Genomic DNA, 27,087 nt, shown 5'->3' with positions numbered 1-27,087 from the left:
TCAGGCAGTTATGAGCTGCTGGATATGAGTGCTGGGATCCAAACACCAGTCTTCTGCAAGAGCAGCAAGTGCTCTTGATCATTAAACCATTTCCCTTGTCCACAGGGAGCTGTGTCTTTCATGGTAGGTCCTCCTCTTGTATTTACAATCTGAATAAAACATATCTTAAAGAATGAAAATATCCAATGCCAAACCAAAGCAAAAACAAAATACTTCTCCAATACTTGAAACTTCCAAGTCTCTTTGGGGGTTATTTTGCATTTTTTTCTTTGCTTCCGCTCTCAAATTTTATACAATATTCATGCCTCAGAATCTGTAGAAAACAAAAGCACTTTTTTCATTCATACAAACTACAGTGCTGACATGGGAACAAAACTAGAGACAAAATGTCCAATTTTGGTAAGTTTTTAGATTTTTTTTCTCATGTTCTTTTTTGCTTCAGTGAGTGAAAATAGAAATAAGTTTAGAGATAACCAAAATATGTTTTGTGCATATTTGCTATCAGGAGCTTGTTTAGGGTGGAGAAAATATAATAAGGAGAAGGGAGAACACATATTTGTTTATGATCTTTTTAAAACCTCTTGGATCCACCCCTCTCCTCATTTCTTGTTGTTGGAGAAGCAGGTCCTGCATAGCTGTGGTCAGGTTGGAACCTGCAGCACTCTGGAGTGATGGTAGTCACACAAACCCTCACATACATCCTTTCATTCCACACATACTTACTGTATGCTCAGTGCCTGCCAGACTCAGGAGCAGAATGTGGACAAGACCCACAACATCTTTATGGAATTTTAACGGCTAGTTTCAAGTCAGGGGAGGAGACAATGCATGTACAAGCCATTGACTGGTGAGAGCCAATTTGTAAAGAGCTTCCAGGCAGATCCTTCTAGGTAATCAGAACAAGGAATGCTGAATCTTCCAAGTGAATGTGGGTTTGCTGTCATTTTGAAGGGAAGGAAATGGGCCAGTGTACTTGGGAGACTGAGGAAGATTTGAGTGTCAAACTAGACAGAGTTTCATGGTCATGCCAAGGAGTTTCGATATTGTTCAAATTATAATGAGGATTTAGGCAAGTAAGTTCAGACTCCATTTTTAAAAGAGTAAATTTGATGAGGTAACCCTCCCTTCCAAGAGCAGTTGACTGGGTGGGGAGAATGTATGCAATGGCCTTGGGTCCACCATGTGAGAGCAGTTGACTGGGTGGGGAGAATGGATGCTATGGCCTTGGGTCCACCATGTGTAACACTACTGGTGAAGAGCCAAAACTAGAAAAGTACTGATGACATTTGGAAAGTGACTGGAAATCAAACTCGTGCACACCCTTTAGGAGATGTGCTCATGTCTTTGTGAATTCTGTTCCTGTTAGAGAAGATGGTGACTTGAAGCAAGATGAAGCAAGTAGAAACAGATAGGAGGACAGCTTAGTTTGATGGAGTCTACAGTGTGCACTTAAAATGCAAGGGAGAGTTAGATAAATGTTACAGAATGAAAATGGTGTACTGGTACACTCATTTAATCCTGTCACATGGGAGGCAGAGACAGGTGGATCTCTGAGAGTTTGATGCCAGCCTGGTCTAAATGGTGAGTTCCAGGACAGACAGAGCTAAACAGTGAGACCCTGGCTTGAAAACAAAACAAAAGAAGTCATAGAAACCTCAACCACACATGAAAGTGTGTGTGTGTATGTGTGTGTGTGTGTGTGTGTGTGTGTGTGTGTGTGTGTGTGTCTGTGAGAGAGAGACAGAGAGAGACAGAGAGAAACAGAGACAGGGAGAAAGGGGTGATAGGAAGGAGGGGAAGAGAGTAAAAAGGGAGAGACAGAGAGGGGAAGGGAGGGAGGGACTGAGGGACAGAGGGGAGTAGAGGTGGGGCATTTTCTAGGAGAATAAAGAAATAAGACTGTAAAACTTTCATTTTTCTGGAGAGTGTATAGAGTTTGGTATTCATCTTTTTTCCATGTACATGTACTGCCCTTAAGCTGTGCTCATTTATTTCACTTCTAGAAGGATATTGAGGGTCTGAGGATCTGGGGAGATGGGAATCTGGGGAAATGGTTCAGTAGTTAAAGAGCACTTACTGTTTTTGTAGAGACCAGAATTTGGTTTTCAGCACCCATTTCAAGCAGCCTACAACCACTTGTAACTCTAGTTCTAGGGCAGTGGTTCTCAACCTGCAGGTTGTGACCCTTCTAGGGGGGAGGTTGATTGATTCTTTCACAGGGGTCACACGACATATCAGATATCCTGCGTAGAAGATATTTACATTTCAATTCACAACAGTAGCAAATTATAGCTATGAAGTAGCAATGAAAATAATTTTATGGTTGGGGGGATATCCCAACTTAAGGAAATGTATTAAAGGGTTGCAACATTAGGAAGGCTGAGGATCACTGCTCTAGGGGATCTGATGCCCTCTTAGGGCATCCACAGTTACCTTCACTCACAGATGCAATGCTCATACACATATACATATAACTAATTTTTTAAAAAAGAAATTGGGAAGAAGAGGATTTCAGGTAAGAATATTTCAGGGAGGCTAGCAGTGTGTGTGGCCAGCATGACAAAGGTAAGTCATCCGTGATCTGAGCTAAATCCAGGGAAGAGTTTCTGTAGCCAAGGTGGAAAACATCCCATTAGATCATCAAAGAAACATATGAACTCTGCATCCTTAGAAATGGTGGAGATTCAAGGCCTAGATACTGGTACTCCTAGAATCAGGAGTCAGGGCCAACAGCTCTTCAGGTCTCTGAGCATTTCCATTTTATCTGACCATTCTATCTTAAGGAAGAAAGTCCTCAACATGTGATTCTCCAGCTGAATGCTATTGACTTAATACCCCTAAATTTTTACTGTCAATATACTGGAACTGCCTTTTTTTTTTAAATTTTCAAGGACAATTCCATCCTTGTTTTCAAAGTCATATTCCTTTGTTTATTTTTCAAAGGGTAGATCTTGGAAATTCTGACATTTCTATTTTAAAATCCCCAAACCTCCCCCTGTTTCCCCCCAGTCATCTTCAAGAACAAAGTCCTGTGTTTCCTTTCTGCTTCTTGCCAGTGAGTAACTCAGCTCACAAGATGCCAGCTGCAGAAGGAACTCTCTCTCCGACTCCTGAGTCCTAGGAATAATGAGTGTAATGTAGCGCTGGGCAGCTGCAGGGCCAGGGTTTGGGACCCTCTGTCTTTACACAGAACTGGTTCTTTTTTCCTAATAGCTCCCGAGATATACTTGCATAACTTTTACTTTGAGAAGGGAAAGAGGCAGGAAGAATCAAAAGGGAGGGGAGTTGAGAATGGGTGAAGGTTAGCATCATTGAGACCCTTGCTCATCTCAGATATCCTGATTCCCTCTGATCTGTATTCTCAGTGGGTCCTGGAGAGATTGCCCTGCCAAGCTATTCATGTTTCAGGCAGCTGGGTCTTTGTGTGTTCTCTATTGCCGCCACTTTCTTTTTCTTTAGTGGAGTTTTTTCTTTCTTTCTTTTTCTTTTTCTTTTCTTTTTTAACCAGATAGCCCCTTGCACCCCCCTAGGACTCTCACTGGAGCGTCTTTGAGCATCATAGACCATATGGGATTTTGCAGCCGGGTGACTACTTGTTGTTCCTCTCTCCTACATCATGGGATTCTGGGTGCCTTTGCCTTCTTACACACATTTATTGGGTCAGCACAACTTAAAAGTTCACTGTATGTGGGAGTCATGGAGAAAGGGATCGTAGGAAATGCAGTGTACAAACAAGCAGAGGGAATAGGAGTGCTCAAGTCAGTTAATCTCAAGTACTTTTTTCTGTTTTATTTTTTGTAAAAGGTCTTCTCGATCCTCATGGTGGGTTACTGTTTATTTACTTAGAGAGAATGTGTGCACATGTGTGCGTGCAATGCCTAGCATGCAGAAGTCAGAGGACAACTTCTTGGGAGTTAGTTCTCTCCTTCCACCACATGGGTCCTGAGGATGGAACCCAGGTTGTATCTGTCTTGGCACCAGGTATCATTATCTGCTGAGCCATATTGATAACCCAATCACAAGGACTTTTTAAAACGTGTATGTATATTAGAATTCCCGAGTTCTTCTTCCTAGGAACTAAGCTTTAGTGATGGAGCAAGAGCCTGCACTCTAAAATATACCCTGAAATTTACCTGAAGGTAGACTATTTGGTGCTTGAGAACTTTACCCACAGATGGGTGTGATGGAGTGATATAAATGTAAGTAACCTGGGCACTGACTGACTGGCACATTATGGTCTGAATGGATTTGACAAAACAGGCTAAGACATCTAAGGGTTGAGACAGGGTTCTGGAGTTTCTGGACAGACCTGTGTGCTCTGTGCCTCTGTGTGGCTTATCCTCAAGGGGGTGCTGTCCTACTTTGCACAGACTCACTTCCAGTTCCACTCCCCTCAGTTCTGAAAACCGGAATAAAATAGAGATTATGTCGTTATGATAATGGTGATGATGAGCAGTGACAAAAATACTAATGCAAGAATTGTGATTCTGGAGAGCAGCTGTTTGTCAACACATCTAATGTGTTTACTGTGTCTGTGAGCCTTTCCTTGTATAGAATGAGTTCATCCTCTTGACAACTCAGTGGGTTAAGGACCATGTGCACCCCCATATCACAGATGAGCTAGTTGAGGCAAGAAGGCATTCCTTATCCTGTCTTTGGCACCCAGTGAATAACTGACAGAATCCAGGTTTGTCCCCGTCTCTGTAGTAATGAACTCTGGTGCTTCTTCACCACCAGATTTGTGGCTACACCCCTCCGTAGGTCTCTTTTGAAACTTCTTGACCATTTGTACCATCAAATTTGAAGTCACTGTTTTTTTATACGTAGCTAAGTTTCTACACTGCTTAGGGGCCAGAGCCAGGCTGAATGTCTATTGTGGATACTTTTTCCATTCTCTATTTTTACTGAATTATAATTTTAATTATAAAATTTAATTGGGTACTATATGTAATGATCAAATCATAGCACTTAACATTTCCATCCACATAAATATAAAAAGTTATTAACACATGAATTGCTCAAACATATGCAGTACTATGTATACTTCAGTAATTATATATGATATGTAGTGATCAAATCATGCTAATTAATGCTTTCAACTTTTTATCATTGCTGTGTGTTTAGAGCCATGTAAGTCCTCTCTAATATTTATCTGTGAAGTATTTAATAGGTGACTATGAGCGGTAGCCATCCCACTGTTCTGTGAACATCAGAGTTTATTGCTTCTGTCTGAGTAACTGCTTTCAAATATTCATTATCCCATCTCCCCCCTCCCTCCTCAGCCTCTGCAAATCACCACTGTACATTGCCATGGATTCATTATGTTTCAATAGTCACATAAGATGTATGTGTTAGTTCTCCATTGCTCTGACAAAATATTTGATATTGACAATGTGGAAGGAGGAAAGAATAGTTTTGGTTCATGGTTTCAGACCGTAATTGCTTGTCCGTGCTGCTTTGGGGTAGTAGCAAAGCTGAACATCATGACAGGAAAAACGTGGTGGAATGAGAGATGAGAGAGGGGAAGGAGGGGGAAGAGAAGGGGCCATGTTTCCAGGACTCCCCAAGAGCATGCATGCCCTCTTCTTCCTACCTCTTCCAACTATGGCTTACATATTAAACCTTTTACCACCTCCTGATAATGTCCTCACCTGGGACCACACCTTACATGTGATTACCAGGCGCCATTTAAAATCTTAACCTCAGTTGGTAAAGTACATGCTGAGCAAGTATGAATTTGGGTACTCAGCACACATGCAAAAGGCTAGGCATGGTTGTACTTGCCTGTAACCCCAGCACTAAGTGGGTGAAGGACAGCTTCAGAGAAAGATGGATTTTTGAAGCTCATTGACCTTCCAGCCTGCCTGAATCATTGAGTTTCAGGTTCAGTGAGAGACCTTGTCTCAAAAAATAAAGATAAAAAACAATTGAGGAAAGACACTTGATGTTGACCACTGGCCTTCATATCTATGTGTACATATGTGTACCTGCATAAACACATTCATACTCACACACATTAGCACACACTAAGTAGTGAACCCACCAGACACTACCACCACATACACACACCACACAGTAACAATTTAAAAATCCAAACCATAATAATAGAGAACGTGTATTTTCATCTGTTTCTTATTTTACTCAATATAACATCCCCCAGTTGCATACATTTTGCTTTAAAAGATAGCATTTCATTATTTTATGGTTGAAAAACATTCCACTTTCTATATCTGCCATATTTTATTTACTGATTTATCTATTCACTGTTGGGCAACTAGGTTGATCCCTTATCTTAGTTGTTCTTGGGACAGGTGAAGCAACAATGTGAGTGTGCAGATCTCTCACTAAACTGTTGATATCCTTTTCCTTTGTATCCATATTCCGAAGTGGTATGGCTGCCTCATATGGCAGGTGAGGTTTATGTTCCTTGAGGACCATCCATACAGTTCTTCATAACAGCTTTACTATTTCACATTTCTGTTCACAGTATAGAGCATTGTCTTTCTTCCACATCCTTGCCACCATCTTTCGTTTTTAGATCAGAACCATTCTAGCTGAGGTGAGGGTCCATCTCATTGCAGTTTGGGCTTACATTTCACAGCTGCTAATACAGTTGGTTAGAGTTTATGAAATTATCACTTTCTTCCATGGAGAAGTATTTATTTATATCCCTGTCCCATTTTAAAGTTGGATTATTTGGAGTTTGTTTGTTAATTGCATTTTTAAGTTCTGTATACCAACCCTTTGCAAGATGAATGTTTTGAAACATTTTTTCTCGTTCTGTAGGTTGTCTCTCTACTGTTTGTTTTCTGTGCTGTGCTAAGTAAGAGACCAAAGACACAGGAAGAAAAGCAAGTAGAAAGAGTGTGTTATCTGATCGTCATGCTTATCTAAGGGTGCAGAGCTCAGGAACTTATCTTATTTAATTGGCGTAGCATTTTATCTTTTCTTACAAAAATCACATGGCAGCTCAAAACTGTCTGGCTCCAGTTCCAGGGGATCCACACCCTCACATGAACATACATGCAGGCAAAACACCAATGCACATGAAATAAAATTAAATTTAAAAATTAAAGAAAAAAAAGCAAAATCAAGATGGCAGTGTGCTGTGTATCATCTGGCTTTACTCAAAGCATATCAGGAGTTCAGGTTCTCAAATTCAGTTTTCTAAAAAAATGGCATAGTCTATACTTCAAAGCAATATACTTTATTATAAAATACATTATATATAACATGAAATACTATATGTGTGACATAAAATTTACTAGGGAAATTCATATACATATACATAGCATGCCCATACAGCCTTGTGGATGCTTGCTCTGCAAAACCCAATCCACGGAGCTCCTCTGCTGGTTCCTAGCACTTACAAGTTTGAGCTAAAATATCAGCAGTTTGGTGGTGGGGGATTGAAGCATTTCCTACATCATTTGTCTCTTATTTAAAGCATTTTATAAAGCTCATGGTTGGTGGTCATTTCAGAGTACAAGGATTTCTATAAAGTGAAGGAGCATGATGCGAGGGAGCATCTCAATGGAAGAATGCAGGTCAAAGTGCAGGAAGGTGGGTCACAGGAAGGTAGTGCCACGGAAGCCCTGTTTGGAGCTGAGTTTGTCTGACCTGCCTCTGGATTTACCTTGTCTTCACCCTACAACTTCTCAGTGCATCTGGAAGTTATGAAGGGTGGATGGTCTGCTGGGCCCTGTTCCCTGCTTTGAACACTGGTGATGTATGAGGGAATGGGTGACTTTTTCCCCATTCTCTTCCCTACTATCCACACAGGGAGTGCCCCTGTCTTCTCTCTGAAGCTTGAGGAGTGTCTGACATCCTTTGTCCCTTCATCTTTCATGGAAAGCCACATCACTTAAGCCTGCTGTCTCACTGAAATCCTGACATAAACCCTCTTCTCCCTTTCCCTGAGGGCACTGAGCTGACACTGCAGAAAGCCCCATCTGCCGACTTGGATGTCCTCTTCTCACTGTGAGGTCAGAAACTATCCAGCAAACTGGTTTTCAACAGAGTTAATTGTTCATAAGCCATCAAAATGTGTATGTCACTTTTCCTGAGATTCTTTGAATTCAAGTGCAATAGCAATACTCCCCTAGCTTTCAGGAAGGTTGTGTGTAGGCAGAAGTTTCTCTCCTGTCTGCCTGTTCCCAAATACCCAGGGAGTCGCTTCTTAGATAATTGACTCTGAGGCTTAATATTGCTTATAAATGCTCAGCTGGTAGCTCAGGCTTATTACTATGTAGCTCTTACACTTAAATTAACCCATAATTCTTATCTATGTTTAGCCATGTGGCTTGGCACCTTTTCTCAATACAGCATTCTCATCTTGCTTTCTCTGCATCTGGCTAGTGACTCCTTGACTCCACCTTCCTTCTTCCCAGCATTCTCAGTTTGACTTTCCTACTTAACTTCCTACCCAGCTACTAACCAATCAGTGTTTTATTAAACCAGTTCAAGTGACAAGTCTTTACAGTGTACAAGAGGATTATTCTACAGCTGTTGTGTGTGTCTTTGATAGGATTTCTATAGCTGTGATAAAAAAAAAAACCACCATGGCCAAAAGCAACTTGGGAAGGAAAGGGTTTATCTATTTTACACTTCCAGGTAATAGTACATCAATGAGGGAAGTCAGGGCAGGAACTCAAGCAGGGTAGATACCTGGAGGCAGGAACTCAAGCATGGACCACGGAGGGGTGCTGTTTAATTGCTTGTTCCTCATGGCTTGTTCAGCCTGTTTTCTTATACCATCCAGGATGACCTGGACCCTCCCACATCAATCACTAATTAAGAAAATGCCCTATAGACTTGCCTATAACCTCTTCTCACCAAGGCATTTTCTTAATTGAGATTCCCTCTTCTAAAATGACTCTAGCTTATGTCAACTTGACATAAAACCAGGCAGCACGATGTGGTTCATTTATTGTTTCATGGGACTGAACAGAGACATTTCTGAGCTGGAGAGGTTTTACTGGCAATTCCTAAACCTTACCATGTAGTAGTCATGTAAAATGGCCAGTCCAAGAGGTGAAGTTCAGCAATTGAACTTGTGATAAAGGCTCCTGACTTGAACTTAAACAAACTTGAAATCAGCACCACATGTGTCTGTTTCCTACATTTGAGCTTTTGTGTTTATGTGGCTGGGTGTGTATTTAATTAGAAGTATAGTCATGCTCTGGCACATTTTTCTCATTTTAAACAAAAGCTCATTTTTTTTTACCCATTAACACCATTCACACACAAGAATCCAGTGATTATGTAGATTTTCCTTTTCAAAATAAGCTTCTTATTTGAATATCAAGACAGAATTCAAGTAAAACAAAGAAGTCGTATTAGTCACTTTTGTGTCACTGTCACCAAATAACTGACATAAACAACTTACGAGGAAGAAAGGTTTATTTTGTTCATGACTGCATGGGGTTGTATCTGTGCCTGCTTGGCTCCTGTGCAAATGGACAGAACTCTTGGCAGCAGAACCCTGTGTTGGGACACTCACATCATGGGATACAGGAAGTAGAAAGAAGGAATAAAGAAATAACCAACGCAATATGTGGAATGTCTTTCCAGTGAACTATTTCCTTCATCTCAAACTTACATCCTATCTTTCACCACTCCCCAAATACTACTGTCATATTATGAGTCCATCAAGGGATTTATCAATCCACCCTGTCAGAACCCTTGTGATCTAATATTTTCTGGAAACGCCATCATAGACACACCCAGAGATGTGGTTTATGGATCTTCTAGACATTACTCAATCTAATGGAGTTAACGATGGACAGCAGCAGTCACAAACAGCTATGTGTAGAGTACATTTAGGCCCATGCTTCTTATTGTTACTGTTCCTTTAAGTCAGAGTGCGTAGTAGCTAATCCATGTTTCCTTTCTTCTTTCTAAGATTCCCTTGTAAGCAAGTCTAAGCACTCCAGCTTCTTGTCTCTTTAAATTTAAGAAGGGAGGGAAAAGCTGACAGTGGCCAAAAGCTATTATCTAATGGATAAGCTTTAATTTTTTAATTTTTAAATTATTATTGTCAGGGGCCACACAGAGGTCAGAGGACAATTTGTAAATTTGATTTTTCTTTCTCTTTCCAGTTTTATATGGGTTCTAGAAATTGAACTCAGCTCCCAAGTTTGTACTGCACTTTTTACTCAGTAAAAACTCCCCAAGTTTTTAACTGACCCATCTTATGGACCCTAAAACTTTTATTCTTTTTGTTCCCTTGTACTCTTTACTCCATGTGGAGACTTGTGAATTTCTTGAAGTTTTCCTTCCTTGATTCTGCTCTCTTTTCCTCACTTCCTCTCTCCTCCCTACCTCCTTTTCTAGTTTTCTTTCCTCATTTATATCACAGACTTCCGAGTGGTCTGGACACTAATGAAAAACAAAGAATCTTGGATGCTATGGGCTAAAATAACAGAAAAAATTGAACTATCTTAACCTACTAAAACTTATTTGGATTCTCATCTGTAAATTCTAACAGGAGGGTCGACTGTGATGTACTCCAGGCCTTCCCCTGGAGGTCTTGCTTTATATAATCAGACTTCTGCTTGTCCTCATGTCTAGAGTTCTTCTTAGGCTAGATTTTCTTATGTTAACACAAACTGGCTTCAGAGTTCCAGGCTCCAAGTCTGCCCAACAACAGAGCACTGCAGAAGGCAGTCTTAGAATGATCCCATCTTTCTAAGCAATTGCTTTTGTACGTACTCAGATCGTATTGGATGTGTCACATGTCCACCCTGAGAGCAGTGTTATGTTTAGAGCACAGAGTGCTCTTGATGCTTGTGTGCCATTGAGGTGTTCTGCTCTGGACCTGGGAGGGGATCCAGTTTCCCTGGACAAGGGAGTCAGGTTTGTTAGAAAGGGGAAAATACGTGCTGCGGGAAGATGTGCCACCGTTGCCCAAACGCTTTTTTTTCCTTTCATTTTACATACCGACCACAGTTCCCCCTCCCTCCCCATCTCCTGCTCCCCCCAACACCTTCCCTCTACATCCCCCATCCACTCATTAGAGAGGGTGTGCCCAACATTTTAAAGTGTACTTTTTTAAACTTGGGTTCTGGCTATTGAACTCAAGTTCTTGAGCTTACAAGCCAAGACCTTTACTGACTAAGGTATCTTGCCAGCTCAGGGATACTTATTATTTCTGTAAAACTATGAAAAGAAGAAGGAGAAGGAGAAGGAGAAGGAGAAGGAGAAGGAGAAGGAGAAGGAGAAGGAGAAGGAGAAGGAGAAGAAGAAGAAGAAGAAGAAGAAGAAGAAGAAGAAGAAGAAGAAGAAGAAGAAGAAGAAGATCCATGGCTCTCTCTTGACTGTGGGTACAATGTGAGGAACTATATGCGTTCTCAGTGCTTTGACATCCTTGCTATGATGAACAGTACCCTAGAATCAGGAGCCAAAAGAAATTCTTACCCCCTTAAAAAATAAAATAACAACTCCCAGCTTCTGTTTAGAATATTAGAAAAAATGCACTCTGAGTTATAAGTATTCCATGGTAACAAGGTGTGGGTAAAACTTTTGATGTGATTTTTTAAAATTTTTTGCTTACTTTCATTTTTCCTAAGTTTTGATATTAAATCAACATACCTTTTGAAATAGGTTCTAAAAGTTGATAAGGAAAAAAATTCTTGGTACTTGAGAAGTTTGCCTAGAATGTTATATGCAAGAAACTCTATCCTAAGCAGCATTTTTTGAAGACAGCTCCCTCTAAGCCAGTGACTTGGACATTTGTCTCTTCTTTCTGCCCAGATCAGAATTTCCATAGTTTCAAGGCAATTGACCTTTTCTGTCTAATTTGTGGCTTGTCTTGTGTCAGACTTGCTGGTATGCTTAGCATAATAATTGCAGGCTTACTCAAGTGCACATGAAAGGATTCTGTTCTGGGTTTCTGAAGGCTGCTTTGTGGCTTCAAACAACAGAAGTGTATTCTCTCAACATTCTGGGAACCAGAAGTCAAAAATCAGCTTCACTGGGCAGACGTCATTAAGGTATTAGCAGAGCTGTGCCCTGCTGAAGGCTCCAGGGGAAAATCCATCACCTTTTCAGCTTGTGGAGGCTGCAGATGTTCTTGGCTTGTGAACCCATCACTCCAGCCTTTGCCTGTGTGGCCACACTGCCTTTTTTCCTTCAATGCCTTCTGCCTCTCCCCTCTCTTACAAGGATATGTGTAGCTGGGTTTAGTGCCCATTAAATAATCCAGGATAATTCACCCCCTCAAAGTCATTAATTTAATCAAATCTGCAATGATCCTTCTTATAAAATAACATTTAGAGGTTGAAGGGTTGGAATCTAGTGTCTTTGAGTGGCATTATTGAGCCCGCCAGAGATGACCATGTAATGGGGAAATTTTAGAGATTCAGGAAGTTTCATGATTGTGTCTCAAAACCCATGTATTGTCTCCTGATCCCTCAAGGACACCAGAATTGCATGGTGTTCAGGTACCTTGTATGAGATCAGACAGTATCTTCATATGACCTATGCAGAGTTTTCTAAACACTTAAAATTATCTTTGGATTTCTTATGATATCTCATATAGTTCCAGTGCTACCCAAGTTGTTGTTTTTCTGTGTTGGCTATGGAATAATGACATTGTCAGAACAGAGGTGTTGGGTTTATTGCTTTTAAAAGATATTTTGATCAGCAATTGAGTGGATCTATGTATGCAGAACCTATGAATGTTGAGGGTACACCATGTAGTATCCATTAAATATATGAATATGCATGGTATATAATAAATATAAATAATGTTTATAAATAGTTCATTTTTTAGATTAAGTTTGCCATTTCTTGAGCCTAAAAAATTCTTCCATTGGGCTATTAAATCTAGAAAAGTAAGGAAGATTCTTCTCTGAAAGAAGCATTTTGTCTTTATATTGGTTGAGATTGCTTTGTCTTATTTATTTCCTTTCTGAAAAAGACATTCTTTAAAATTCTATATGGTGTGTGTGGGAGCTACAGAGATGGCTTAGGGGTTAACAGCATACACTGCTCTTATAAAGGTCCCTGGTTTGGTTCAAAGAACCACATGGTGGCTTACAACCACATGTAACTCTAGTTCCAGGGAATCTAATGCCCCTTTCTGGCCTCCACAGACACACATATGGTGCATATACACACATGCAGGCACTCATATATAAAATAAAAATTAAACAAAATCTTTAAAAATTAATACAAAAATCTATATGGAACATGGGTTTCATATCCTGGGTTATGAGCATTACAGGTCATGGATCAGTGTTATGAATATGTTAAACATTGGCAAAAAAAATCAACCTCACAGTTCTACTACAGGGATGTGACTTGATGTTTTCCCAGAAAATCTTGAAGCATCATTTTGGAAAGCAGCATGGAAAATATGCACATGATGGAAAGCCCAGAGTAGCCAGCCCTCTGTTAGGAAGTTACCCCCCTACCCTCCAGAGATTCCTTGTTTGGACAGTTCAGTTTGTTGGCTTAGCTCTGAATATTTTAATTTAATTATTATCTGAATTTTTAATTTATTTCCCTAGAAAGTTTGTTAATGGTTCTGCTTGCTTCCTGTATTTATTCTATGTATATAATATAGTTCCTGTATGGTATATTCCAGTGGCTAGGCAGCTTGCAGTAACACCACATAGAAAATCAATTAAAGTGCCATAAACTCATTAATATCGTATTTTAGGCTTCTGTAGAAGTGTGAATCATGTAAGCTCTTAGAGACTCTTTGAAGGTTAACAACTTCAAAACTAAAGTCCAGTTTAGTCAACTAGAATTTTTGAAGATTTTCTTGTTTATACATTTCTGAGTCAACGCTCTTAATGATGTTTCTTTTTCCCAGTGTTCCATTCACTTGTTGCGTGAGAGGTATCTGTGCAGAGGAAATGGTCTGTGAGCAATGTCAGCTTGCTATTTTAAGGCTAGTTGAATTTATTGTTTACTTAGTGAAAAAGTGTTAGTGAAGCATTACATTAGGTAACTGCAGACTGCTGAAGTAGCCTCATGTAAGCTCTGATTTGGTCTCCATTGTTTTTATTCCTTCAGTTGTAATCATAGCAAAGTTATAGTCACAGATAAAAATATCTAATAATATGAAAAACTAATCATAGAATATTTTTAGTTTTGCTCCTCATAAACATAGTTATTTTAGGTATTTTTCCTCATATTTATTTTTGTATTTCCAAATAGTCTCCCCACCCCCTCATGTTACATAATACCTCCTGGCTCTCTATTTTGGTAGGTAGATTTGGGTCTGTAACAACCCTACCCATTCTCTTTCTGATAGCTTTCCTATGTAATTATTTCTGGAAGTTCAGTTAAGCCATTATCTGTGAGGTAACTATAGTGCCTATCAATGCATTGTGATTTTATTTGCTATCTTACACAGTTTAAAACAATGTGTATTATTTTTAGAATTGACAGTTTTGTATTTTCGTATCAAATTTTTATTTGATTATCCTACAAGGCCCTGGCAGGTTTAGCATATACCTATCAGTATGCTACCAACTTAACAATTCCATCATAGAACTGTGTTCTCTGTCATCTCACAGACACCTCTCCTTCATTAATCTTTGTCTTCCTCCTGAGTAGATATTTTGTCTCTAGGCCAGTACAATGCTGTGACTTGGGGACTCTCTGCAACTGTCTATGTTGTTGGTTATTCTCATTTTCTCTTTATAACTTCATTATGCTAGAGTACATTACCAAGAAATAAGTCTCATTCTTTGAACATATACAAACACTTCTTTGATCTTTTGGAAAACTCGGCTGAGTATATGAATATTGATTGTCCTGTCATTTGGATCTTAAGTATCACCCACAGGTTTATGTGATGGAGTCTTGCTTTCTACCCTGGTACTAATTGGAAATAGTAGAAACTTTAAGAAGGGGATCATAGTGGCAGAGCTTTAGGACAGTGTGGGGTGCTCTTGTAAGGAATTGTAGATCCTGGGATTTTGTTTGTTTGTTTGTTTGTTTGCCTCATTCTCCCTGGCAATGAGTTTTACAGTTTTATTTCTCCACAAACATTAGCAATATGTTGCCTCTTAGGCCCAAATGTAATAAGGCCAATGAGGTAGAAGAAACCTCCACTATTGTGAGCCAAAATGAGCCTTTACTTTTCATAAATTAATATTTTTAGATATTCATTATAGAAATGGAAAGGTAAAAATGTTTCCTGCTTTTATGAAGAGACTAATCCTTGACATCTACCTGCCTCCTCAGGTATCTTTTAAGAAAATCATTTGACTTAGATACTGTTATTCCTTTGCATTTGATGCTTTCATTCCATACACTGCAAGCTTTTCGAATCTCCTGTTTTGGTTTTGGTACTTTGAAGTATCATGATGATGCACATGAACTTTCCTTCAGTTCATCCGGTCTGGCGGTTGTCTCTCTAATTTGGAGACTCTGAGTCCTTGGTAGTTTAAGCAAACTGAAGTAAAATCCTGGCCCCCTTTCCTAAGTCCAGAAACCTTTTGAGAAATATGGACATGGGATACAGATGGAGAAGCTATTCCTCAGTTTACCAAAACTGCTTTGGATGATGTGGCTCCTATGTATAGATTCAGCCAGCTGTCTACAACTTCTGAATCTCTGCCACAACCTCTGCCATGTGACTGTGTTCCTTCCCTTTCATTTTATTCTTTCTTTATAGAACTTCAAATTTTTCATTATGATCAACTTGGTAGAGTTTGGGAGAGGGGGAAGATAAATATTGAAAGTCCTTGCCATCTGTGCTCACAATCCCTGTCTGAACTATTAAAACCTCCCTAAAATTAATTTAAGCTATTTGAACCTTTCTTTTAAAAATATTTTTATTGGTGATGGAAACAATGAGGTTTAATCTCACACTTGAATATATATTTATAAAGCACCTGGAACTTTTGCCATAACCAGACCTATATAAATAAAGAAAGGTTACTATGGAAATCCAGACAACCCCCCCACCTTGGTTGAATGTAAAAACTAATGGAGTTTAAGCCAACATGGTGGTGAGGAAGATACAGATGTTCAAGTCTCAGTGAATAACCACTGGTCCTAAAGAGGTCATAAAATGCTTTTTAAATGTGAGGAGTTATTTCTTATTATATCTCTGGGTTTCAGCTTCTGACAACCCAGCAAGCAGGAGATAAATGCAGCTGTGACAGTGGGTGCAGATGTGTTTCTCCTTGGTGTACTGGATGCTCATTCCTTTGTTTTTACTGAAAATAGTTTACATTCATTTATTTGGCAGGCAAAATGATGTCTGGGCTCCTGTGCATACTCAGTTCTGTAAATGAGACATTAGTCAGATTGGCATTCATGAGTCACCAGGCATCTTCATAAGCCAAATCCAGGGATTATAAAGTCATTTACTCAGGAAGTAATGGGATAAAGGAAATTTATCATTCTGGGAGCCAGGAAAGTTACCTTCTGAGCTAATGACCTCACCAAAGCTAGAGGGTTTTTTTATTATTATTTTTCCTATGTGTGGGGGTTCCATGTTGATGGATCATGCATTCTGAAAAATTGTTTCTGTGACACTCAGGAGCAGTGCTAAAAATCTTTTGTCACCACCTGCTACATCTGCAATGTCTGCTAAGGCCTGGAGGTGTCATTTATTACCACAAAGGCATTTTCCTACTACAGTGTTTACAGGATGCACGCTTTCCCAGCAGAGAGAGCACCAGGTCATTCAAGGTTTACCTCCCTGTCTTCCATTTTGTTACCCTCCTTCTCTTTTCGAAGTTAATTCAAAGTCTTTGTATACCTTGATCTTTCCTCCAGCCCCATCCCCTACATGCCCAGGTTAGGAACACCACAGGAAAAGGCTCTTCAGGGCTCTAGGCATACATGTGCTGTAAAACAAACTCTTATTGCTAGGGCAGTAGTGGTGCATGCCTTTAATCCTGGCACTCCAGAAGCAGAGGCAGGCAGATATTTGTGAGTTCAAGGCCAGCCTGGTCTACAGACTGAGTTTCAGGATGGCCAGGGCTGTTACACAGAGAAACCCTTTCTCAGAAAACAAACAAATTCCTATCATGATGACTTCAGTAACCTCCTTTCTATAGGAAAAACTTGGTGTATTCACAGTCACTACATAAAGAGATTTTGGCATTTCAGCCAAGGAAGCAGGAATACTTTTTACTAGGAACCCCTAGTTCCTATATCTGTCAGGACCCTAGAAGAATCTTTTTACTAGGCAACACAGAGCCACCATCCACACTCCCTTATGAACCAGAGGGGAAACAGAAACCATGGAACAATACACCCACTCAACAAAGACAAGAGCAGATAGAATTAAAATCAGCATTTAGAATTATGATTGTCTCAAACCCAGATGTCTAGAATCTAGTGTAAAAATGCAGCAAGACCTTGGACAATGTGTCTCCACAAGAGCCCAACAACCCTACCACAGTAGACCCTGAGGGTTGAAACACAGCTGAAGCACAAGAAAAAGCCCTGAAAATAACCTTTATGAATATGATAGAGGAAATTAATAAATCACTTAATCTATGAAAACCTAAACAAAAGTAGAAGAAAATGAATAAAACAGTTCAAGATCTGAAAGTAAAAAGAGAATCATTAAGAAAACCCAAACTCAAGTTTTCATTGTGTCTTAGATAGGGTTTATTGCTTTGAAGAGACATCATGACCACAGAAATTCTTATAAAGGAAAACATTTAACTGGGTTTGGCTTACAATGCAGAGGTTTAGTCTGTTACCAATCATCATGGCAGGAAGCATGGTGGTATGTGGCAGACATGGTGCTAAAGGAGCTGAGAGTTCTATATCTGGATCTGCAAGCAGCAGAAAGAGAATGAAGAACACTTCTTCCAACAAGGTCACACCTCCTAATAGTGCCACTCCCTTGAGGCCTGTGAGGGCTATTTTATTCAAACTACCACATATTTCATTTGGAAATGAAAAATGTAGGAAGTTGAATAGGAACTTCAGAAACAAGCCTCACCAATAGAATGCAAGAGAGGGAAGAAAGAATCTCAGATATTAAAGACATGATGGCAGAAGTAGATACTTCAGTCAAAGAAAATGTTACATATACAAACATTCAGATAATTGGGACACAATGAAAGGACCAAATTTAAAAATAATAGGAATCGAGGAAGGAGACAAAATCCAGGTCAAAGACACAAAAAATATTTTCAACAAAAGAACAAAATTTCCCTAACCTAGAGAAAGAGATGTAGCTAGAGTTTTCCTGCCTGGCCCACAGTCAGGACAAATCTCTGTCACCTGCCAGTCCCACAGCCGCTCAGACCCAACAAAATAAACACAGAGACTTATATTGCTTACAAACTGTATGGCTGTGGCAGGCTTCTGCTAACTGTTCTTACATCTTAAACTAATCCATTTCTATAAATCTATACCTTGCCACGTGACTTATCGGCATCTTCACATGCTGCTTGTCATGGTGACGTCTGGCAGTGTCTCACCCCTCCTTCCTGTTCTCTCAGTTCTTCTCTCTGTTAGTCCTGCCTACACTTCCTGCCTGGCCACTGGCCAATCAGTGTTTTATTTATTGACCAATCAGAGCACATACAGACCATTCCACAGCAAGGAGATGCAGAACATCAAATGGACTAGACCACAAAAGGAAATCCTCTTGGCACACAATAAAGCATTAAACACACAAAACAAAGAATTTTAAAAGCTGCAAGAGAAAAAGACCAAGTAACATATAAAGACAAACCTATTAGAATAACACCTGACTTCTGAATGGAGACTCTAAAAGCTAGAAGGACCTGGACAGATGTTCTACAGACTTAAGACACCACAGATACCAGCCCAGACTTCTATACCCAGCAAAACCTTCAGTCATAATACATTGAGAAAATAAGACATTCCATGATAAAAGCCAAATTTAAGCAAAATCTTTCTACAAATCCAAGACTACAGAAAGGGCTAGAAGAAAACACTGCAGCCTAAAGAGATTAACCACATCCAAGAAAACACAAGAATAAATAGTCCCAGACCAGCAAATCAAAAGAGGGGACACACACACACACACACACACACACACACACACACACCAATCAAAACAACAATAAAAAACCTACCACAAATACCATCACAACAAAGTAACAGGAACCCACAAAAACTTCTCATTGATACCTCTCACCATCAATGTACTCAATTCCTTAATAAAAAGACTAATAAAATGGATACGAAAAACCAGAATGGATCCATCCTTCTGCTACATCTAGGAAACACACTTTAACCTAAAAAACAGACAAAGGATAAAAAGGTAAAAGGATGGAAAGAGATATTCCAGGCAAATGGACCTGAGAAGCAAGCTCACATAGCCATTTTTAATATCTGACAAAAATGACTTCAATCTAAAACTAATCAGAAGAGATAAGGTTTTACATATTCGTCAAAGGAAAAATCCACCAAGAACATATCAAAATTCTTAACATCACCAAACATAAGGACACCCAAGTTCATAAAAACAAACAAACAAAAACTACTACAGCTTAAATCACATTGATCCCACACACTAATGGTGGGGGACTTCAATACCCCACTGTTGCCAATAGATAAGTCATCCAGACAAAAACTAAATAGAGAAATGTTGGAGTTAACTAACATTATAAACCAAATGAATCTACCAGATATTTCACAAACACAAAAAAGTGTCTTCTTTTCAGAACCTTTGTGAACTTTCTTCAAAATTGACCACATACTTGTACAGAAGCAAGTCTCAACAGATACAAGAAAATTGAAATGCACTGTATCGTATCAGACCACCAGGGATTAAAACTAGATATGAACAATAACAGAAACAACAGAAAGTTTACAAACTCAAGGAAACTGAACAATCATTGAAAAATGGGCCAAGACAGAAATTGAGAATGAAATTAAAGACTTTCTAGAATTGAATGAAAATGAATACACAACATATCCAAACTTATGGGATGTACTAGAAATGGTTCTAAGAAGCAAGTTCATAGCACTAAGTGACTACATAAAAACTTTGAAGAGCCGGGCGGTGGTGGCGCACGCCTTTAATCCCAGCACTCGGGAGGCAGAGCCAGGCGGATCTCTGGGAGTTCGAGGCCAGCCTGGGCTACCAAGTGAGTCCCAGGAAAGGCGCAAAGCTACACAGAGAAACCCTGTCTCAAAAAACCAAAAAAAAAAAAAAAACTTTGAAGAGATCACATACTAGTAATTAACATCACACCTGAAGCTGTAGAACAAAAAGAAGAAATCACACCCAAAGGAGTAGACAGCAAGAAGTAATCAGGGATGAAATTAATAAAATAGAAACAACAACAACAAAACAATAGGAAGAATCAATGAAACAAAGAGTTGATTCTTTGAGAAAATCAGTAAGATTGATAAACCCTAATCCAAACTAACTAAAAGGTGGAAAGAGAATATCCAACTTAACAAAATTAAAAATAAATAGGGGAACATAACCACAGACATTGAGGAATAGACCATTTTTGGGCATATAACCAAAAGTCACATCATCCTACCACAGAGAAACTTATTCAACCATGTCCATTGCTGCTCTATGGGTAATAGCTACACACTGGAAACAACCTAGATGTCCCTCAATAGAAGAGTGGATACAGAAAATTTGATACATTTACATAATTGGGTATTACCTCTTAAAAAATGAAATCATGAAATTCACAGATGGATGGATAGAACTTAAGAAAAGTCATTCTGAATGAGTCTCAGAAAAGACAAATATGTTATGTATTCACTTATGTGTGGATATTAGCTGTTGAGCCAATGATAACCAAGCTACAATCTGTACAACCACAGAGGTTAGAAGTAGCACAAGGGACTGAGGGGAAGGTGGGACAGATAGAGCTTCCTAGTAAAAGGAAATAGAATAGACAGTTATGCACGAGTAGGGGTGCTGGAACAGGATATCAAGTGGAGAGGGGTGAGGGGTCAAGGAAGGGAATACTGGAAGAGACAGCTAAAATTAAGGACCATTTGAGGGGTAGTACGGAAACCTAATGCAGTAGAAACTTCCTAAAATATGTACCTATATGAAGAATAATTGAAATCACTAAATAATGGGGGACAGAGCCCCAACTGGGAACCTCTTTTCACCAAATGAAGCTTCCAGCACCACGACTGGATTATATGTAATTGAGTTGTTAGACTAAGGGCTCCCATAGAAATTTGCAAACTACTCAAACTGTTGCTCTCTACAATCTGATGGCAAGGCCCCATTGCTGAAGACAAACAACTCATTGAACATGGAGAAAGTGAACTGGTGACTACATAGAGCCTTCACCCTTATATCCTAGTTATCTTTGGTATAGGAAGATACTCTGCCAAAGGACAAGCATAAACACTAACCCAGCTACAAACCCTTTGATCTCCAGTGCTGTCCTGCCTGCAAGATATGCTAGTGCGGTGGGGGCACAAAGCCTGTGGGAGTAACCAACCAATACCGGTTTTGACTGAAGGCCCACTCCACGAGATGGAACCTGTACCTGGCATTGCTTGGGTGACCAAGAACATGAGACTAGATAGCCCAGGGATCTAGGATAAAAGAAAACACTAGTGTTCTAAAACAACAGCAAAATGTAACAATAAAAAAATGACTCCTAATGACATTCTGCTATACTCGTAGATCAGTTCCTTGCTCAGCCATCATCAGGGAAGCTTCCTCCTGTAGCAGATGGGAACAAATGCACAGACTCATAGCCACATATACAGAGAATGAGAAACCTTGGAACACTCAGCCCTAAATGGGATGTCTCCATCAATCCCCTCCCCTTGGGGCTCAGGGAACTCTGGGGAACAGGAAGCAGAAAGAGTGCAAGAGCAGGAGTGATAGGGAACACCAAGGAAACAAGGCCTCTAAATCACTGTGATCGACACACATATGAACTCACTGAGGCAGCATTCACGGGGCCTGCACAGGTTTGTACCTCGTAGGGTCTTAGAGCTGAAAAAAGTGGACATATGTCTCCATCCCTGACCCAGAAAACAATTCCCAATTGATAACCATTTCCAAATGTAAATTTAGTTTCCTCCAAGGGAGTCTCACTGGGGCAGCAAACTACTCTTACATGCCCAGCAGTAGATGGACAACAGAAAATGAACTCAATAGATTCTTTGGAGATTCCTCATCTCATAATGTTGTGTCAGGGCTCTTCCTATTTTACTTTAATTTTATCTTACTATTTTACATTTTTATTTTATTTATATATATGTTTTTCTTCTCTCTTTTAACCCTACAGATCCTTTTTGTATATATTATGGCTTCCAGATTCATATTTTTCTGGGATTCCTAAGTGGGTCTCTGATTCTTGTGCCTTCTCTTTTCCTTCTGTTTGTTTGTTTTGTCCAATCTTGATGCATTAGTTTTCATCGTGTTATGCTACTTTATGTTATGTTACATTATTATTATCCTATAGAAGCCTGTTTGCTTTCTAATGAGAGACAGTAACAGGGAGGATCTGGATGGGAGGGGAGGTGGAGAGGAGCTGGGAAGATTAGAATGAGGGGAAACTCTAATCAGAATGTATTATGTGAGAAAAAAACTCTATTATCAATAGGGGAAAAAGAGAGAGAATGAGATTCTGTGTTTCTTTTCATGAAATGTGACCTCCCAAAAGAGTTAGAGCAAACAGGTAACCTGCCACATATCTACTGGGGTTGCTTTGACACAGAATCACAGGACTGAAATGAAGACCTAGTAGAACACTAAGAATTTAGTTTATTGAGTTTGGCCACTACAGTTCCCTACTCTGGATTCTGTACATGGCTTTTCTTTTTAAATAATATGCTTCCTTAAAATAAAGCACTGCTTCTAATTACAAATATATTAGCACACAGGCTAAACTCATATGCTGATTATTAGGTATTATGTATATTTTCAAATGGTTAAGTCAGGAGCAAAGAATATTGTGTATGTATATTGTTGGTTGTAGTGGGGTCATATCAAGGATGAGGTAAGACCTTTCCTGAATGATAGTGGACACAGAACCAGGTTTCTCATGGGATTGATAGCTTCACTACTGTTCCACTGATTTCTTTTCAGGTACCCTTGGGTCACCATTTGCCATCCCATAACAAGGAAGAAAACTGATTAGATGTCAGCAGAAAAATATTCATATCACTATTTGTTATTGTTTGTGTTTGTATACATTTTTATAGAATATGACGATAGAGAAATGGCTTGGCATTGGAAGAACCCTTTTTATTCTTCCAGAGGACCTGGATTCACTTCTCAACATTCACATGGCAGATCATTATCCTTTTAACTCTAGTTCCAGGGGATCCGATACCCTCTTCTAGTCTCCGCAGGCACCAGGCATGCAAAGGGTACACATATGTACATGCAGGCAAACCACCCATACACATAAAAATAATCTCAAATTTATCATTCAGTTGCAGGAATCTCATCTGGGCTTTGTTAAAAGTAGACTGTATCATACAGAAATATGGATTTCTAATATCAGAAAATAGTAGATTGTGTTGTAGGCAGATATGAGCTGAGTGGTCATGTGGCTTAGGTGCCCCCTCTACTCCACTGTAGATCTTAGGGCACTTTTAGCCATTTGTGTGTGACAATGTACATCTAGCAGGTGAATTGGCCAAGGCATTTTTGTCTATCTATATAGTAAACATTAGAAACACCGAGCTTGTATTATATGTCTGAAGATAACATAACTACTGATAGAAATGCATGTTTTCTTCTCAAATACGTGATCTTGTTATGCACCTGCTGGGTATATGGTATGTATTTTGGAGATGATGGCCCAAGAGTTCTGGCTGAGGAAGAGGAAAGATGCCTTTTGATTTTGTACAAGAACATGCTACGCTCATCCATAATTACCTGCTGTTGCTTTAGGAAATAGTAACATGCCATGTTAGATAGTTGGATCTAGAACAAAGCCCTCTTCTGAATCCCAGGTCATGAGTGAGACTCAATGACATTAACAAATGAGTGTTAAAGCAGCACAGGCATTGAGCTCTCTTGGTGTCTGGACTAATGCTTCAGTGATACTGTTCCTCTCTACTGTATCAGAATGAATTGTATGGATATGGAGGACTTAAAAGGAAATGTGGCTTGTGTAGCTTTAGCTACACTCTAAGATTTATTGGCAAGTGGGAACCAGTTTCTGTAGCCACAGTGGGTCATCAATTCTATATTTGAAGATAAGATTCTTGGTTTTTTTTCTAGGAACAATCTTCTCATGGTGTGGGGAGCTTAAAACAAAAAATTATGATAGTTATTTATCAAATAATATCATATGTTCCTGAAAGAGAAAGATGCTACATTGTGTCATCTCTAAAATATGGAAATCTATAGATTGTGTTTAAGTAAGAAAATGCATTTTCACTGTAGTTATAGACTAGATTATTCATTTAGTTAATTAATCTGTAGCATTTATTTTTACCATTAGCATTAGATTCACTAAAGATTCTGGCATCATTGTAAAGGAAGTGTCATTGGGGACACTGTTTCTTTTTCCCTTTTTATAAACATGGCTGAGTGCTTTGACAGTGATAATAATGCAAGAGAAAGAATACATGTATCGAGGTTGGGGAGATGACTGAGTGGGTGAAGTTCTGGGGAACAAAACATGAAAACCTGAGTTTGCATTCCCAGCACCTGTGTAAAAGCTGGGGATCATGGTGGTGTCGGGCTGTAGTCTCTGTGCTGGGGAGGTAGAGACAACTGGGTCCTTGGAGCTTGCTGGCTAGCCAGCCTAGCTGAATTTGTTATCTCTAGCTTCAGTAAGAGACTGTGCCTCAAAAACTAAGGTAGAGACAGTGTAGAATACAACTAAAGTGTTAACCTGTGGTTCCTTCATGAGCACTCATCCCTAAACACACAGACACACCTACACCCCTACACACACACACCCCTACACACACACACACACACACACACACACACACACTCCTACACACACACACACACACACTCCTACACACACACACACACACACACACACACACACACACACACACACACAGAGAGAGAGAGAGAGAGAGAGAGAGTGAGAGTCTCACATACACACATATAGATAAAAACCTGTCTATTGTGCACTCAGTCAGTCAGAACGCTTGGTTGAAGAAAGTTTTTTTTTTCTTTTTTGTTGCCCCTCCTTTCTAGTTTATACTTATTTTTCTTCTTCTTTGGTGTCTTTCTTCTCTTACTTTTTTTTTTTTTTTTTTTTTTTTTACCATTTCCAACATCTTCCTTTGCCCCTTTCTTACTTCTTCCTGTACTCTGTCTCCCAAATGTCCAACAAAAGCACCAAAGGTTGGGTCCTACTATCCAATCATACCCCTCACCTAGATCAGAATGAATCATTTTGGCCTGGAGGGAGGAACAGTCTCAACTGAGATGTGGTGAAGCTGGGCCTAGCATCAGGGCTGCTAGTCACCTCAAAACTTGAACTATTAAAGGTAATCAGATATTCTAAGGAAGCAGGGGGAGAGAGTGGACCCTGGGAAATAGTGACATTGTCTGCTCAAATAACAGATGAGAATGAAGTCTGCATATATGTCACACTCAGTGACCATGAGACCATCAGATCAGCAGCAGCACTGTGTCTGGTGTCTCTTGCAGTCTTGGTTGAATGCTGACCTGAGTCAGCTGACTGTGCTCTAGTGAGTGCTAAGAGGCTGTGTGGGGAATTCTGCAAGCAGCTCTTGGGATCTGTGTTGAAGAACAAAGGGTCTCAGTCAGCTCTTAGTGATAAGCAGATAGAGGAGACAAATCCCAGGAACTAAAGTTCAGGCTGTTTGTGTGGATAAACCCGGGGACTTTAGAGCACACCTAGTCTGCTCCACTAGCCTTTCCATCTGGCACATGTCACTGTTGCTTCCCTCCTTCTTCAGAGGTTCTGAGATGGAACAGGGACCTTTTGCTGTCATTTAGTCTCTGAGTCCCCCTGTCATCTTTTTCTTCTTTTCTCAGTGTGTGGAGAAGCCACACCCTTTGCTTTTGTCTAGCCCTCTTCACACACCTGTAGAAGGCAGAGGCTTTGTCTATTCTAGGTAGAGAAGTTGATGGGGATACTTGGGTCCCAGAAAAATCTCTTCTAGTTTCTCAAGCTGAACAATGGGAAGTTCATCTAGTACATCTTTCAATCATCTTGATGTGTCTATATTTGTAAATCAGCCAAAGTGCTTTGCTATGGAAAACATACTCTTGGCATTGGTTTATGGAGCTTAAATTACCTGCATAATTAAGACAGATACATTTGCCCTAAGTCCACTTACCCTGTCTGCTCCTACATAGTGCAGCTAGACTGCCTTTAATGTTACTTAGTTTATTATTATTATGTTTGAGACTGTCAGCGTGACAGGATAGATTTCTCTTCTGGGACATTGTATATGTCCCACCCTTTGTTCATTTTTCTGTCTTGATTCAGGAAATATTTTGTTTAAACCATTAATATTTCATTGGAAACATCAGGCAGGACTTGGTGTCCTTGATTTGAAATCTAGTTGGTATTAAATATTAGTCCTCTGGTGAGAGGTAAATGTCATCTTTACTGCGAAGAATTAGCTATGTTTTTATGGCAAGGGATGATAAAAGCATAAGTGAAGACACTTTGTTTTCCAAGACAGGACCTCAGGTTCTTTTTATTGAAGCATACTAGTCCCAATTAAGCTATTTAGTCACACAAATATGCATAGCATATTTGACAGCGATCGCTCTATTCCCTCTGCTCCTTTGTTCCTGGCATTCTCTCAAATGTATTAAATGGAGCAGCTACTTAGGATGAATCAGAAAAGGGCATCGCCTTGCACATCTTATTTTCCTTGAAATTGATGACTTACACAGAGATTTTGTGATGGAAGGGAAAGGATCATGAACTTAATTTAATAAAGCTCTTAAATGCATAAAAAATGTAAAAAAGGGACTTGCCCTTTTCTTGTATTCTCCTCTCTATTATGGGTGAGGTAAAGCAATGTAGTAGAAAATCCCCATTTGTTTTGAGGGAGCTGAAGATTCCTGCTGCATAGGCTCTAGTCCATGCTTCATTTCTTCACTAGAAACATGTCTACTGTTTACTATGAGGATGTGTAATGGATGTTGCTGTGAGGCATATGAACCTGAAGCTTAATGGTCCCCTTACCGTTGTTTCCCATTTCTTCCATGCC

The 27,087-nt window shown here is 39.6% G+C and overlaps 1 protein-coding gene across 1 annotated transcript in view; it reads left to right on the top strand.

Moving 5' to 3' along the window:
* The window catches only part of Pid1 (phosphotyrosine interaction domain containing 1), a 237,567-nt gene that overhangs the window by 113,379 nt on the left and 97,101 nt on the right, over positions 1-27,087 (top strand). The gene's annotated exons all lie outside the window — the stretch shown is intronic.

Source organism: Peromyscus eremicus, chromosome 13, assembly GCF_949786415.1.
Source record: "Peromyscus eremicus chromosome 13, PerEre_H2_v1, whole genome shotgun sequence".
Lineage (NCBI taxonomy): Eukaryota > Metazoa > Chordata > Mammalia > Rodentia > Cricetidae > Peromyscus > Peromyscus eremicus.
The sequence above is the reverse complement of the archived record's forward strand: the minus strand, read 5'-3'. Positions and strand labels throughout refer to the sequence as shown.